At 50.1% G+C, this 16,138-nt stretch overlaps 1 long non-coding RNA gene across 3 annotated transcripts in view; it reads right to left on the bottom strand.

The window, feature by feature from the left end:
- Positions 1–3,458: 3,458 nt before the first annotated feature.
- The window catches only part of LOC131831545 (uncharacterized), a 68,062-nt gene continuing 55,382 nt past the window's right edge, over positions 3,459–16,138 (bottom strand). For 2 of the 3 annotated variants that reach the window (XR_009353681.1, XR_009353679.1), the window contains 3 exons: positions 13,026–13,327; positions 7,642–7,797; positions 3,459–7,238 (listed from right to left, as the gene is read on the bottom strand). This is a non-coding gene — a long non-coding RNA (uncharacterized LOC131831545). The remainder of the gene's footprint in view (positions 7,239–7,641; positions 7,798–13,025; positions 13,328–16,138) is intronic. The other variant, XR_009353680.1, reaches the window with a different exon arrangement.

The following is a 16,138-nucleotide window of genomic DNA, read 5'->3' as shown; positions in this document are numbered from 1 at the left end:
CATTGAGGTCTAGCTGAGATGACAACCCAAGTGCAATCCCAGTTAATTCCCAGTTAGGTTGATACAATTAGCCTTTACTCTATTTACCCGATAGAAGAGTGGGCTAGCCACCTCCAGGGGAAATTACATCAAGTTTAAGCTTGGGAGTTCTTTTCATCATAGGGTCCCACACACAATCCAATTCTGTGAGAAACATAAAGAGGCAGGAAACAATGGGTAAGTAGTTAATAGGAAAACAACATAAAATAGAAATATTTACAGATGATTCAGATTTTGAAATTATTGAACAAAAACTTTAAAGTAACTCTAATAAAGAAATTAACCAGAAAGGTAATATGAATTAAATACAGGAAATTTCAAAAGACAATAGGAATCCATAAAAAAGGATCTAGTTGGCATTCTACAAATGAAAACCTCAATATTTGAATTTAAGAATTAATTAGGAATGTTTGATAATAGACTAAATATAGTTTAAAAATGATTAATTAATTGAAAGGTCAATAAAAATACCCCATCTCAAACTCAAAGACAAGGAAGAATAAAAAAGAACAGAGCAGAGTATGTTACACTATAGAGAATAAAGGATAATGAAGTGTGTTCAAAAAGGCTAATTGTCAAGTCATCCCATTTAACACAGAGAAAGGGACAGAAAAAAATTATATTTAAAGGTATGTGACTGATATTTTCTCAAAATGAATGATATCAACATGCAGAGACAAGAAATTCCATGAACATAAGTAAAAAGAAAAGTAGGGCACCTGGCGAATTCAGTTGGTGAAGCATGTGTCTTGATCCTGGGGTTTAAGTTTGAGCCCCCTGATGGGTGTAAAGATTACTTTAAAAAAAAAAAAAAACCTTTAAAAAAATTAAAAGGAACCAAGTCTGGACACATTACAGTCAAACTTGAAAACCAAATACAAAGAAAAATCTAAAAATCAAAAAGGAAAACTTAAATGGTACTTTCAAATAAGAATAAGACAAATGAGTGACTTTTCACCAGAAACTATGGAATTCATGAAACAATGGAATGCTATCTTTAAGGGCTGAAAGGAAGTAGGAAAACCTACTAATCTAGGATTTCATACCTAACAAAATATTCCTTAAGTCATGGAGGCAAAATAAATATGTCTTCATACAAAAAAATTGAGAAAAATCAGCTCTGATAACTTGCATTACAAGGCAAAATAAAGCAATACTGAGGACCAAAGGAAAGGAAAAGTATTATAAAAATATACGAAGCAAGGAAGAGCACCAAAAAGGATGAATTTCAGGGAAGATATTAATCTTTTAAAGCAACCTCAGGAAAGACATCTTGCAATGTTTCTGACAAAGGAGGAAGTAAAATCTAACAAAAATGGCACAAAAAGCAAGAGTGGAAACATGATAAAAATCTTTTGTAAGATTCATCCATTGCCCAGGAAGTGGCAAAAGTATTAACATAAACCTTTATAAATCAAGTATACATATTTTAAACTAGAAGGAAATGAAAAAATATATAACTATAATATCAGTAGACATTATATAACTATAAAAATATAGTTGAATAACTATAAAATATATGTAACTATAATGTCAGTAGACATTATATAAGTATAAAAATACTTCCTTAAGTCCAAAGAAGGAAAGGAGAAATAAGAGAATAACAGCTAGATAGCATGAACAGAAAGCAGATCACAAAGTCTGAGACTGGCCACCTGACCATGAATGCAGCTAAATTAAATGTTAATGCACTAATCATTCCAATTATGACAAAGCTTGTCAGACTGGTTTTTTAAAAAAAGGAAAAAAAAATCCCAACTGTGCTGCTTATAAGGGACATATTGCAAGCACAATAACATAGATGGGTTGAAGAACAACTTTTGGGAATAAGAAACACTAAAAGTAATAAAGGCATGGAGGCTATATTCATACAGGACAAAATATAATCTGAAATAAAAGTTACTATAGAAGTAAAGGGAGAGATTTCATAATAATAAATGAAGATATAAAATGAAGATATAAAAAAACTTTGTATGCTAGCTTGAAAATATAAAAAGAAAGGGTATAGATAAAGAAATGGGCCAATCTACAACCATAGGTAGAGGTTCCAAAGCATATTTTCAATAACTGATTGGAAAAGAAATCAGTAAAACAAATACAGATTATAAGCACACAGCAGCCAAGAACAGAGTAGATATCTATCCAACACTTCATTCAATGATGACGCACACACGTTTTCTTTAAGATGTGCAAGTTGGACAGTTGCCCAAACTGACCACACTGTGACCATTACGTCTCAAGCTATATTTAAAAATTGAATTCATACACAGTATGTTCTCTGCTTGGTATAAGTAAACCAGGAATCAAAAGAGAAACATGAGAAATCACAATGAAAATTAGAATATATTTTCAATTAAAAGATAATTTAAATAAGATAACTTGGCATTTGTGAAATGCATTGAAAGTACTACATAGAGGCAGAGTTAAGTGGTACAGGGGTACCTGGTGGCTCAGTGGGTGAAGCCTCTGCCTTCAGCTCAGGTCATGATCTTAGGGTCCTGGGATCGAGCCTCACATCGGGCTCTCTGCTCGGCGGGGAGCCTGCTTTCCCCCGCTCTCTCTGCCTGACTCTCTGCCTACTTGTGATCTCTCTTTCTGTGTAAAATAAATAAATAAAATCTTAAAAAAAAAAAAGATATTAAGTGGTATAAATGCATGTATTAAAAAATAAGAAAGAATAAGAGTCAATTATCTAAGATTTCCCTAATAAAAATAGGAAAAAATCCTGCAAATTAACAGTAAGAAAATAATAGAAGAAAGCAAATAATAAAATTAGTAATATAAATCAATAATACAGAAAACAAATATGTAGCAGGAAAAAATAAAAGGTCAAAAGTTGATCCTATAAAAAGATTTATAAAAATAATAAAACACATTTAGAATGGACCCCCCCAAAAAGAAATCACAAATTAGAAAACTTGAAAAGGAAAAAGGTGTATCACTCTAGACCCTACAGACTTTAAGAAGTTAGTAAAAAGATACAATGAACAAGTTTATACCACTAGTTTTGCAGCTTAAAAGTAGAGAGATGGCTTAAAAACACTTGCCAAAAGAGATACACAAAACAGAGAATCCCAAAGACTTGTATCTGTTAAAGGTACTAAGCATTTAATTATTTTTTTTAACAAAATTCCCCCAGACCCAGATAACCTCACTGGAAAATTCTTCCAATAATCAAGACAGAAATAATAACCATAATATACAAATTCCCTCAGAAGATGTAGAAAGGAAAAACACTCCCAGCTAATCTTATGAAGCCGTAAAAACCCAAATACCGTAACCTGACAAAGAATATTACCAGGAAGGAAAACTATAGACCAGTATCTCTCATGAACGAGTTATTAGCAAACCAAATTCAGCAAAGTATAAAGGATATACCAAGTAGGGTTAGTTCAACAGCAACACTCAATGTTAACACATCATGCTCAAGAGGTTTTATTCTAGAAATGCAAGACATTCAACATTAAAGATTCAACTAACTTGGTTCACCATCTTAGCACACTAGAGAAGAAAAGAAGTTATCATTTTGGTAGTAAAATAAAAAGCATTTAACGAATCGTCCCAACAAGTTCAGAAACAAGGCAACGGTGTTCAAGCTCACCACTTCTAGTCAACATTGTTCAAACGACCATTAGAAACTATAGGTGAATTTAGGATATAAGGTCAAAATTCAGAATCAAGTGTGTTTTTATATGCTGGCAGCAAACAATTAGAAAATAGGATTTTAAAGTTTCCATTTACAATAGCATCAAAAAAAAAAAAAAAAACACCCAAAACATAAACAATGTGTTTTTTTAACATGTAGAACTTCCACGCTGTATAGTGTTAACAATTCTGAGACAAAGTCAAGAAGACTCAAGTAAAGGGAGAGATGTAGAATGTTCTAGATTAGAAAATGCAACATAAATAAGATATCTATTCTCCCCAAATATATCTATATTCTACGTAACACTTTCAAACTTCCAGCAGTCTTCACTGTAGGAATTGATTGGCTAATTAGAAAATTTTTATTTAAAAAGGCAGAGGACCTAGCATAGCCAGGGTACTGGGAAGGAACAACGTTGAAGAGCGGCTCTGTCTGATGTCAAGACTCAGGAAGGCCTTCGGGAACCACAGAGCATGGTGCCAGACACACTAACAAGTACTTCAACAGACCCACACACCCTGGCATGGCTGGGTTTTGACAGAGGACTCACACAGTCTCATGCAGGGATTCGAGTCTTTTCAATACAGGGCTCCAGAATAAAGGGGTAGCCCTAACAAACAAAAGGAACCTGAGCCTGACCGCACAGCACACATGAAAATTAACTCAAGATGGATCACAGACCTAAATGCAACCATGAAAGCCATGAAGCTTCTAGAAGTCAGTACAGCAGAGTACCTTCACATCCTCCTGGTAGGCCACATACAAGAAGAAATAACCATTAAAAACTGATAGAAATCCTCAAAACTTAAACTTTCAGTTGAATAGTCAAACCATGTTTTGGGAGAAAACACCCTCTCTATGTATGTGGCAATGAGTTGGTACTCAGAGTATTTGAAGAACAAACAACTTCTGCAATTTCGTAGAAACAAAGACCACAGTAAACACGGGCATTCGGTTGAACATCTACTTCAGTAAAGAGTACATGAATGGGTACCAAGCACGCCCGAATCTTGGTCTTGCTACTCGTTAAGGATGTGCGAATTCAAACCGCAACCAGTCACCCCTCACGATGGCTAAAGTGAAAACGACTGACAGCACCAAACATTCGGAGGATGAGGAGCCAAGGGAATTGGCAGGAATGTGAACTGATACAACCATTTGGGGAATGTCAGAACACAACTTATAAAAATAAATGGACAACTACCCTATGACCCAGGAGCCCACTCTGATGACCCAGGAGCCCACTCGGGTTATGCACCAGAGAACGACAACAGTGTGTACCCACCCAGGGACGCGTCCACGAATGTTCATGGTGGCTTCACTCGTGACAACAAACAGTTAGAGGGAGCCTTGGCGTCCACCAACAGGAGAATGGATGGACAAAGAAATATGTCAGGGCCAGAAAGACTGCTGGGCAACAGGAGGACTGAATCACGAACACACACAACCACCCAGACAGATCTCAAAGACTTGATCTCAAATGAGAGCAGCCAAACATAAAAAGGACAGGCTATTTGACACTATTTAAGTAAAACCATAGAACAAATTAAACCATCCTATATAGAGGGAGAAAATCCAAACATGGTATGGGGGAGCAGTGTGAGGTGGCATTGACTGGAAGGGGCAGGAAAGAGTTCTCTGAGGCGGTGAGAGAATCCTGTCTCTCGATCCAGGTTCACATTTCACACGTGCATTGTCAGAAATAACTAGATGGTGCACTCAAAAGCTGTGCATTTAGTTCAAAACAAAAGGAGACGTAAGTATTCAACTCTACCTAGTAACGTAGACACTGAGATATTTAAGAATCCAGTGTACTGCTGTCAACTTCCTTTGGAATACGTCAAAATTTGTAATAAACTGATAGACGAGATAGAGAGGTGATACACCAAATACAGAAAACTAAGCAGGCAGTGAGTGTTCATTGTACAATTCTTTCCATTTTTTTATGTTTGAAAATATTTGCGATAAAATGTTAGGAATATAAACAAAAATCGCTCACATTAATAAAATAAAGAAAACTGTGTAATCCTGCCAATAGATGCAGAAAGATAAAACTCAATACTAGTTCCTATTTCAAACCCATAGCAAACTAGAACTAGAAAGCACGTCATTAATTAAAGAGCACCTTACGCACATGCACACATGCATGCGTACACCCCACAGCTGCTACATCAACCTTAATGGTGAAATATTGAACAGTTTCCCCCTGAGGTCAGGAACAGACAAGAATGTGCTCTCACCACTTCCATTAAACAATTGCTCTATGGGTCCTACCCAGAACAATAAGAGAAAGCACAGATCTAAATAAAGAAATGCATGCATAAATGTAAAGTTGGAAAGTAGCAAAATTGACATTGTTCACAAATGTTTATATACATCAAAATTTACAAGTAGTCTACAAAATATTAGAATTAAATTTGCAAGGCCACGGATACAAGACCAATATACAAAATTCCATTAACAGTATTCCTGTGTGCTACCAACAAAGTCACTGGAAGATGAAATTAAAACAATACCAATAGCATCAAAATACATGCCATAGGTGCAAAACCTAGTCTTTAAAAGAAGACGCTGCTGAGGGGCATTAAAGGTGACCTAAATACAGGGAATAGTGTAACACAGTTATGGATTGGAAAATGAAAAGAAAAGAGATGTCCACTTCTCTCTATATTTCTCTATGGATTGAAAGGGATTTCCGTCAAAGTCCAAAGAATTCTCTTGTAGAAACTGACAAACCGATTCTATAATTTATGTGGAAATGCAAAGGACCTGGAAAACCATGTCCATCTTAAAGAAAATGCACAAAGCTGGAGGTCTTAAGCTGTTTGATTTGGAAACTTACTACAAAGCTACCATAGTTAGCTGACTGTGGCACTGGCAGGAAGAGGGGTAAACAGTCCGGTGGAAGCCCAGAGAGAATGCGGGCATGAGAGCTGTTCATAATAGTCCCTGATTCTTCCATTAGTGTCTGTAGGCTCTGTAGTGATGCCACCTGTCTCTTTCCTGATGTTGGTCGTCCATGTCTTCACCCTGTTCCTTCTAGTCAGTCCTGGTCCTTGCTCTTTTCATGGATCATCTCAGGGGGCTGACAGTCTGTTGACCTATAAAGTGACTAATAAATTGATAAAAATGAACAATCTCTTTTCTGGGCACCTGAAGATTCCAAGAGAAAACCCAGGGTCTTGAGTGGTGGGCACTCTTCTCAGTGGGCTCAGGATATGCTGTGTTCAGGTGTCCCGCAGGGGTCAAATAGGCAGTTAGATACGTGTCCAAGGACTCATTATCAAGATATGAGCCTGAGGGGGACTGTGGAGGACAGGGAGAGAAGCTGGGACCATGACGAGCTGGCTCCACCTGGTGACGGAGTAGAGGTGTCAGCCTCCCAGCAGGCTGAGAGCTGTAGCCGTGAGGGCAGCGTGAGGACCCGGCTCTCGTGTCGCTTGTGAAGCACGGGCTCTAGAGCTGGGACAGCACAGCTCCCAGGGGCGTGGAGCCGCCATCTCAGCTTACATCTCTTGACTTGGAGCTAGGGAGGGCTCAAGTTTCTCAGGGCCTGAAACATATATTTTGGGGCCCTCTTTAAGATGAAGCATTGAAAATTATGAATGGAACATTAGGGATGGCCTTAGAACGGGCCCTGCAAGTGGGGAGTCCTGAAGCTTGAACGGGACCTGCTGCCCAGTAGCTCCATCCACAGGGAGAGCCAGGCGGCCCCCTCCCTCATCGCCACAGCGCACGTAAGCACTCACAGACATTTGGGGAGGGGGCCATACCTGGCCTCACCATGTTAGAGTGTGAGAAAGCTGGCCTCCCCGCCTCCACATTCATGGTAGAGCAATAGTCCTACGCCAGCGTCTGGGGGCAGCGGCCACTTCACGCAACCCCGAGAAGAACACAGATGCAAGGCTCCAACCTCTCCCGGGACATGCGACCCATCAGACCGACACTTCACTCACCCACCCTTCCCGTCCCGGGGTCCTCGGCCAGGTGCCGGAGGGCTTCTCTACGGCTGGGTAGAAAGTGGTCAGAAGAAGGACACGTGGAAGGAAGCTCGCCCCCGGGAGCCATAGGAGGGGCTGACTGGTCTTCCACAAGTCCTTCAATGCTTCACCCTGGAAGAGAGAGAGAGGGAAAGGAGGCTTCGTCCCGACGAGAGTTTCCTCCGTGTGAGACAGAAGGACACAGAACTCACAGAGGAAGAGCGCAGGGTCGGGGGAGCTGGCGCGCGTCCTTCACTGAGCCCGCGGGTCCCTGAGCTTCACTAGTCCGCCCCAAATGCAAAGACGCCACATGTGGCGTGGGGACGTGGGGTCTGCTCCCAGGCTTTCACGTCATCAGAATCAGCGGGTGGCCAGCGGTCCCCAGCAACCCCCAAGGTGAAGGCCCCGAGCCCTTGCAGAGCCGTGCTCTGCTGTCTGGGCGACACATCTACACGTGGCCTTGGACGTGCTCCCTCGGGGCAGGTCCGAGTGGCCGGCCCCACACTGTGAGCTGTGGGCATGTGGCAACAGATAGCAAGGGGCATTGGGGGACTTCCAGCATTTTCCAGGGCTGCCCTGGTCCCCCACTGAGTGGCTAACTGAAGAGACGCTTCCACGTATGTGTGCCGGGCAAAATCACTGCCCCCAACAAAGTGTTGTGACTTAGGGGCTGCAAATGGGGCCCCGGCTGTCATCTGGAGAACCCGCAGGGACACAGGCCCCAGCCCCCGGCCCAGCTCTCGGGGTGACCCTGGGAAGCGGGACCACTAAAAGCTTCCTGCGCGGTGCCCAGCGGGTCGTCTGCGTCGGATCCGACTGCTCTCCTCCGAGGAACGTCCCCCCTCGGCCTGTGGCCGGGGTGATGAAGCAGAAGAGACGGGCGGTGGATTATTTATAAGACGCCAGCTTCACCTCAAGGCTAAGAGAATGCCATCGCACGAGGCGGGCTCCCCGGAGAGCAGGCCGGGTCTGGAAATGGCACACTGTTCCCGCGGCCCCCGCGGCACTCCGCGCCCCTCCAGCCCCCAGCCACGTGTATTCACCCGACCCGGTGCTTCAGGCCCGGGGCGGTGGGGGGGGGAAGAGAAGCCAGCAGGGCCATGGTTTCCACCCAGAGCTTAGAGTCTGGGGTCTGGCAGCTTACCCGTCCACTGAGGGTTGTTGTGCTGCCCCCCCCCCCCCCCCGCCCTAGCCCTGCCGCTCCCCTGCCCTGTCCTGGCAGCTGCCGGCCCTGCGTTCCGGCTGGGACGCTCAGAGCAGACGCGGGCCGTGACGGGCTGTAGACACTCTCTTCCCACTGCGGGCTCACGGCCAGGGCAGCCCCGCCCCACCAGCCGGAGTGCCGTGACAACGGCCTCTCGCACCCTTGGTGACCACGTCCCCAATAGCCCCCTGCACCGCCCTGCCACCAGGCTGAGGACGCCCACAGAGCTCTCTCCCTGCAGACCCTGCTTCCTTAGGGAGGCTGCGCCCCTGGCCTCTTCCCGCTCACCTCGCCAGTCCCTGGAGACCACGAGAGCTGCCGCCCAAGGTCGTCCCAGCGCGGCGGGCAGTCCCGGGACCTCACTGCTCACCACCTGCTGCCCCGGTGAGCTTTCCTGACCAGGGACTCTGCTGTCCCCCGTTTCCCTGCTGTACCATCGCCTGCTCCCACCTGAGCGAGGGCTGAGCGTGCAGGCCGTCCGCAAACATGGGCTGTGCACAGCAACACCCCCAGAATCGCACTGTGGAGGCTAAGCACGCCTCCCCACAAACAGCCCGTGGCCACGGAGACGTGGAGAGACACTGTGTGACAGTCGTGGCATCCAAGGTGGCGTGTGGGTCTCAACCCCTAACTTTCCTGGTTGGGAAAATAATTCACTTAATTGAATCGCTTATTTCTAGTTTTTCATGGAGGTTTGCGTGGACCCCACACCACACACCCGTGCCTGTGCACACGCACACGCACGCACACGCACACGCAAGGACGCAGAGGCTAACAGGTCCGCACGTTTGCTACGGTGTTCTGCTTCCTGAAGCCCACGTTCCTTCCTCCTAATCTCAGTCACTTGCACGCCGCACGTACGGAACACAGAATGTTTTAGGGCATGAAGGGTCCCGGCAAAGAGCTTGCTTCAGCAAAGCTTGTCGGCGCGGCCCTGGAAGCGTTCAGAATTCAGACGAGGCGTCCTAATTAAGTTGGACAGTTTCCCCTTCCCGTGGAATGCCCAGGGGTCCCCCTAAGGAAAGCCATGGCCCGGCCACCGTCCGCAAGCGAGCCGCCGTCACTGCTCTGCCCCTGCTCTACAGAGACTCGCAAAATCAACCAAAAACACCTTTGCACATGGTCCAAAAAAAGAGCAAAGAGTGAAGTAAAATATCAGGGCCGAGCGGGTCCGTCACTTTGCTGTAAATGTGAAGCCGTGTGAAAGCGGCCGGTGGCACCGGGCCCGTCGGCCGCCTGTGCACCTGGGCGCCACGGGCTGCACTAATCGCCCGCGGACGGAGCCTGCCCCTCCGGAGCCCCAGCTCTGCCCCTCGGTCCTCGTCAGGCTTGAAGAGAAGATGCTAAATGGGCGAACGCCGGTCGGGCGCTGCTGGGGTCCCCTGCCACCGGCAGCCCCGAGCCGGCAGCCCAGATGCCGCGTCGGCTCTTTTCCTGGAGGTCACCCTGGAAGTTCATTCTCAGGCTCTCTGACCACTGGTGCCCGGAGGAGGACAAAGTCTCTGTGTGCTGTGACGCTCTGTGAGAGCGTCCGTCTTCACCAAGTGCACGACCCCCTCTGACAAACTTGGCTTCGATGTGAGTCAGGATCTAGACAACTGGGAAAATCTGAAACAAGGCAGGTCGTCTGTGATCCTGAGTGATTACAGAAGGCTCCGTGGTCAGGCCTGTGGTTCCTGCTGTCAGAGACAGGGGCCACGGGGCGCACGGAGGACGCTGAGAGATGCTCACGAGCTCTTCTCCTTCACTAGTGTTGCAGCGACCCTCTGTGTCGGCTCTGGGGTTCCTGCCTTGCTGTGCACTTGTCACCTCCCCAAGCGGCTTAATTTACTGCAATTTCCCCCAACATGTCCTTTGTGTCGACTGAGTTTATGAGAGACCCGTGGTGGCCCCTCGTCTGTTCCTGAGACTGACAGCTCGTCCCCCGCCGTCTCCACCGCTTGTCCAGGACCTCCGTCGCCTCGGTTCACCTTGAACAACCTGCCCGCACTGCCGTGGGCTTTCCCCAGGCTCTGCGTTCTCGACGTCTCCCAGTGCCGGACGATTCCCTCCGCCCACTGCCTCCGATTCCATTTTACTTTCCTTCCTAGCGGATTCCTTGGGCAGGAGCTTTACCTGACTTCACCCCTTCTTTTCCCTAATACGGGGATCGAAGGCTCCAAATTTCCATCTAAGCAGCGCTTTGTTGCAAACCATGAATGTCTCCTGATCGCGCTCACGAAATATTTTTAATTCCTCTTGTGGTCTCTTCATTGAGATAATGGTGACTTCGAAACACGTCACTTGACTTTCAGATCTTTGAAGATTTTCCGGCGCCTCCTTGCTGGAGTCGAACTCCCTTCGCTCGGGATCAGAGGACACGCACGGCGCCAGGCGATGCGTTCCGGCGCGTGGGCACCTGTTGCCAGGCGTCCGCCTACCCTACCCGGCACGCCGGGGTCCGCTGGGGGGGAGCGGGGCGCCCGGTGAGCGGCAGGTGGATCGCGCACCTCCGACCGCACCTGCGGCGGGCAGGTAAGACTGCGGTGACCGTGGGACGGAGGAACGGCTTCGTCCCTGGCGCACTCGGAAGAACGTCATCAAAGGAAGGGAGCATCCTGGCTCTGTTTGTGCGGTCTCGAGTGCAGCAGTCATTAGCACGTTTTCGTTTCTTTTCTTGGTTTCGGAGGCAGAGGTCAGGGTTTCATCCGTGGCGTGGAGCACCCGGAGCGTGGAGCACCCGGGGCTCGTCCCTCCCTGCCCTCCCCCGCCCCCCCTCCCCCGCCCCCCTCCCCCGCCCCCCAGCAACCTTTGTCGGTTTCCCACGATGGAGAGTGGCTCGTGGTTCGTCCCCTGTCTGGTTCCGTCTTGTTCTTACTTTTCCTCCTTCCACATTGTACTTGAAATGTTTTACAATTTCCACAAAATCTCCCCATCGGTTCGATTCTACTGTCGCTCTCTCTCGGACGAGGAAACCGAGATTCGGGTGCGATGCTGACTTCCTCTGGGGCCGGGGCGGAGCAGGACTCTCAGCTGTTCCGAGGGTCCCCATGCTGTCCAGGGAGGGGCCGAAGACGGGACAGAGGCGCGGCCCGGCCGTCCCAGCACTGCCGAGGCCACGGGCCAGCCTGCCCGTCTGCCCGTCCCGATGTGCTTCTGTACCCAGAGGGAGGCAGCACGACAAGCCGAGCGTCCGCCGCGGGCAGAGAGACGGTGTCCCTGGGCCCAGGGGCGGCGAGCCGGGGCACACTGAGCTCCGCTCTCCCTCGCAGCTCCCCGCGCTCGGGCTGGGCTGCATCTACCGTAGACCTCAAATTCTCTCACTGAAGCGACCAAAAAATACATCTGAGAAAACTGAAATACTCTTTCTTATCCCATTGTCACAAGGGAAACAGTAAAACGTTTAGAATTCGAGGAATTCATACTAAACTTCTTTTTATGGCCCACTCGAATGTGAAATAAATGGAAATAGATTCACGAGATGCACCCGAACCTCAAACATTTCTCTGGAAAATAAAGCTCGAGATGTTGATCATGGCCGAGACCCACCCCCCCAGCGTGTGGGAGCGTCACCCCCTCTTCGTGACAGGTTGCACACGCCGCATCCTCCGCAGCTCTGACCCCAACCGCCCTCCACGGGGACCCTGTCGCTGCACACAGCCACGAGCTCGGTGACTGCTTGATGGAGCCACTCAGCCGGTCCCACGGCGGCGCTCGCCCGGACACCCCAGTGACCACCGCTGTCCTGCGGGGCCGTCAGCACCTGGAGGGTGAGTTCCCTTCGCTTTGGAGGCGTTCTGAAGGGTTTCTCCAGTTACCCGCGTCCCTTGTGAAGAAAGCAAGTTAGAGACACAACGTAGCTGCTCCTGGGTGTGGAGTGTGGGACAGGCCCAGGCTAGGAGCTCTGCCCGTGTCACCTTATGAAGTCCCCAAGCACCAAAAGAAGGAGGCGCGTTCAGGCTCAGAACTCCCTCCGTGTGATGCCATCCAGGTCAAAAGCGGCGAGGATTTTAACCCTGGTGAGCACGGCTCCTCGAGGACCCACTGCGTCCCAGCCTGTGGTCCTAGAAAGCATGATTGATGAAGGGGGTGAACTCGGGAAGACTGTGGTCTCTTGCCACTCAGTGGTCAGGATTCGCCACCGGGAGCAGCCCTCCAGCCCTGGGATGACTCTCACCCGCCCGTGCAGCCACACTTCCCAGGGTCAGCGCTCACGCGGAAGACGAAGCCTGAAACATCACCGCAAAACCGGCGGGTCGTCTGTCCCTCGGGTGAGCGGGCAGCGAAGCAGCAGCTGGTCTGCGAGAGGCGCCCAGCCCGTCCCTTGTCAGCGGCTCACGCAGGGAGCTCGAAGTCCGCGTTTGCACCACGGCCATCAACAAAAACCTCCAACCAAGGCTCCTTTCTCAACCATTGCTGAACGGTCACAGACATGGCACTGAGGAGACCAAGAAAACAGGCCTCCATGCTCCTCGCAGCCTGGAAAACAGACAAACAAGCAGAGGGCGCGCATCTGAGAAAAGCTGATGAACGGAAGCATGAGAAGGGTAAGGCGCGGCCGCGTGGCGCGGGGACTCCCCGAGCGGCAGCACTGTGCCCTCCCCAGCAGGACACTCTCCGTGCCTCAGTGTTGGGACCGAAGCTTCTGCAACCGGGTCGCCCACACCGCTGACCAGAGGCATGCGGCGCTGGACCCTTGGCATAAGGCAGGCGGGTGTCGGGCACGGGCAGGAGCCGCCAGCCTCCCGCGCGGCGGCTCTGGGAGAAGCTCCGCCGAGCGTCCGCCCCGCTTGCCCTTGGCTCCCGGAAGCAGCCGCTCCTTCCAGTCCGACCTGGGAAGCCCTGGAGCCTGTCTGGGTGGGAGCTCGTGCTTTTGGTGCCCGTGCCAAAGGCTGTGCCTGGTACTTCCAGCATGAAATCCAGAAAATCGTTCAGCTCTGGTCCGTGGCACGGCTGCGGGCGGCCGGCCGAGAAGAACCCAGAGCTTCCCGATCTTCTCACCGCGGCCACTGGGCGATTCACTGACTGACACGGCGACGGGACGCCTCGGTCTCTCCGCACCAAACACAGGCTCTCTCTTGGCCCCAGTACAAGGCTGCTGTGGAGCCAAATCCTGCCAAGGGGGCCCCAGAGTGACACAGGAGACCCCGCGACCTGCCCCACGCGTGTCCGCACGCTGGCCCCCCATTCCCGTCGGCTCCCCACCTCTCGGGGCCAGGGAGGCCCCCCCCACCCCAGAAAACCTCCCTGTGACCGCCGGGGTCATTCCCCTGGTCCCGTTCTGTAGGCTTGAGTCCGAGTCTGTTTCCACTTGGAAGAGAATGTGCTTTGTTCTCCAACATTTGGGGCGGAGAGGTGTTGCGTCGGAGACACCCTCGGGCACACGAGGGCTCCCCCAGAGGACGTCTCTTCCTCACACACAAATCACGGAAACCCCACCGCCCCCCGGCACTTGCTGGGTCTCAGGTAATTGTGCGACCGACGACACTGGGTTCGAAAGTAGGGAAAAGTGTGTCGTGGACAATTCAGCCACCGCCTCGTCCAGACACCATCATTTCTAAGCCGATGGTCACCATGTCCGGGACCCATCCCATCACAGACGAGGCGCCCGACGTCAGGCGGGCCAGGGCGGGGGCAGCACCTGCGTGGGAGCCGCTCGCTTCTGGGAGAACAGGCGTGCCCGCATCTCTTTTCTTTCAGTAAAAGCATTAAAAATGGACCACGGTGGCCCTCATTCCCATCGCCTGCTCCCCGTGACGTGCTCTGAGCCTGCGGCGGGTGCTCCTTCCTGTCGCCGCCACCGGAGATCAGATGGAGTCACGGAAGCGCCTGCCTTCTGGCCTGGTGGAGTGGCACGGGACTGTGCCCTGACTCAAAGCCGTCTTTGTTTTGAGACCAACAGGAACAGAAGGAAGGTTTCCTGCGTTGTCCCCCGCCCAGGCCCCCAGGCTCTCAGCCCCCCCAAGCTCCCTCGGGGTGAAGGCAGACACCTGGAAAGCGGGGGGGGGGGGGGGGGGGGGGGTAGGGTGAGCCCCGTCTCCTCACCTCCCCGGGCTGAGGGGCTGCAGGCCAAAGCCTCCACAGGAGTCAGACCTTCAACTCAACCCTGAAGGCAGAGGCACAGAGCCGCATCCTACATGGACGGGAGGGGCACACAGAGGCCACCGCAAAGACAGCTCTGCGAGGTGGTGACTCATTTGTCTCAGGGCAAACCCGAAAGAAGAGAAGCACCCCCCGGCACCTCTGCCTCCCGATCACCGCTGCCCCGCGCGTATCTGCTCTTCTCCTGAGAAGGAAAGTCACCGCGACATTCCAGGAGCGCCGGGACTCACAAGGGGACCAGCAGAGCGACATCACGGGTGTGTGGCCGCACCCAGGCAGCCTTTTCCTCTTCCACAAACTCTTCCCCAAGTGCCCACGCATGTTTCACAGAATGCTATGTCAGAAATGATTAGCATTTTAACGAGCTGTATTCCAGGTTGGATCGTGCAGCCCAAAAAGGGAAAACAAAACAAACATTATGGGAAAACCGGCCAAGTCAGAACACGCAGGAGTTCGGGGAGCAGCCGCGCGGCAAGGCGGGCTCCTTCCTTGTGACAAAGGGACCAGGGTGTGTGACAAGGGGCCGACAGAGGGGTGCGTGGGACCTCTCTGCAGGTACTTTCCGAAGCTTTCCCGTACATCTAAAAGTATTCCAAAATAAAAATTTACTTTTTAAAAAAGTCAACCCACAAGTAAATGGAATTACTTTATTATTTCAGAAAATGATCTCAGTGTCAACACGGGACTTTCCCTCAGGACACGGATGTAGGAAGTCTACTGGCTTCTCTCAGCTTTGTGTGAATTCCCTTAAATTTCACACAATTAATTACAATATAGAACATCTTTTAAATAAAGGAATACAAACCCACTTGTCAGCTAAGTGCCTACTTGAATATAGGAACCTAATCACCACCGCTTACGAACTGAAAATAAAATCATAAACGCACACACGGAAAAATCCAACGAGGAAAACTAGGAGATGGTACCCAGGAATTTGGTGTGTAAGTTGACCAGAGTCGAGGAAATGTTAGCACTTTCCAGAATCTTGCTGCCGTGAGAACGGGGGCAGGACCGGAGGACAGGGCGGGGCCGTCGGGCACAGGTGAGCAGCCTGGAAACAGCCGAGCACAGAGCTGGGGACGGCGCAGGGGGCTCCGGCGCCGAGCGAGAGGACAGCTCCAACGGGTGCACTGCTCCCGTGGCTGGCCAGCAGCGCCGGTCCGCGCACAGCAGAGCAGGCCTGGGGCC

Source organism: Mustela lutreola, chromosome 5 (assembly GCF_030435805.1).
Source record: "Mustela lutreola isolate mMusLut2 chromosome 5, mMusLut2.pri, whole genome shotgun sequence".
Classification (NCBI taxonomy): Eukaryota; Metazoa; Chordata; class Mammalia; order Carnivora; family Mustelidae; genus Mustela; species Mustela lutreola.
Note: the sequence above shows the minus strand (reverse complement) of the source record. Positions and strands in the feature narration are given on the sequence as shown.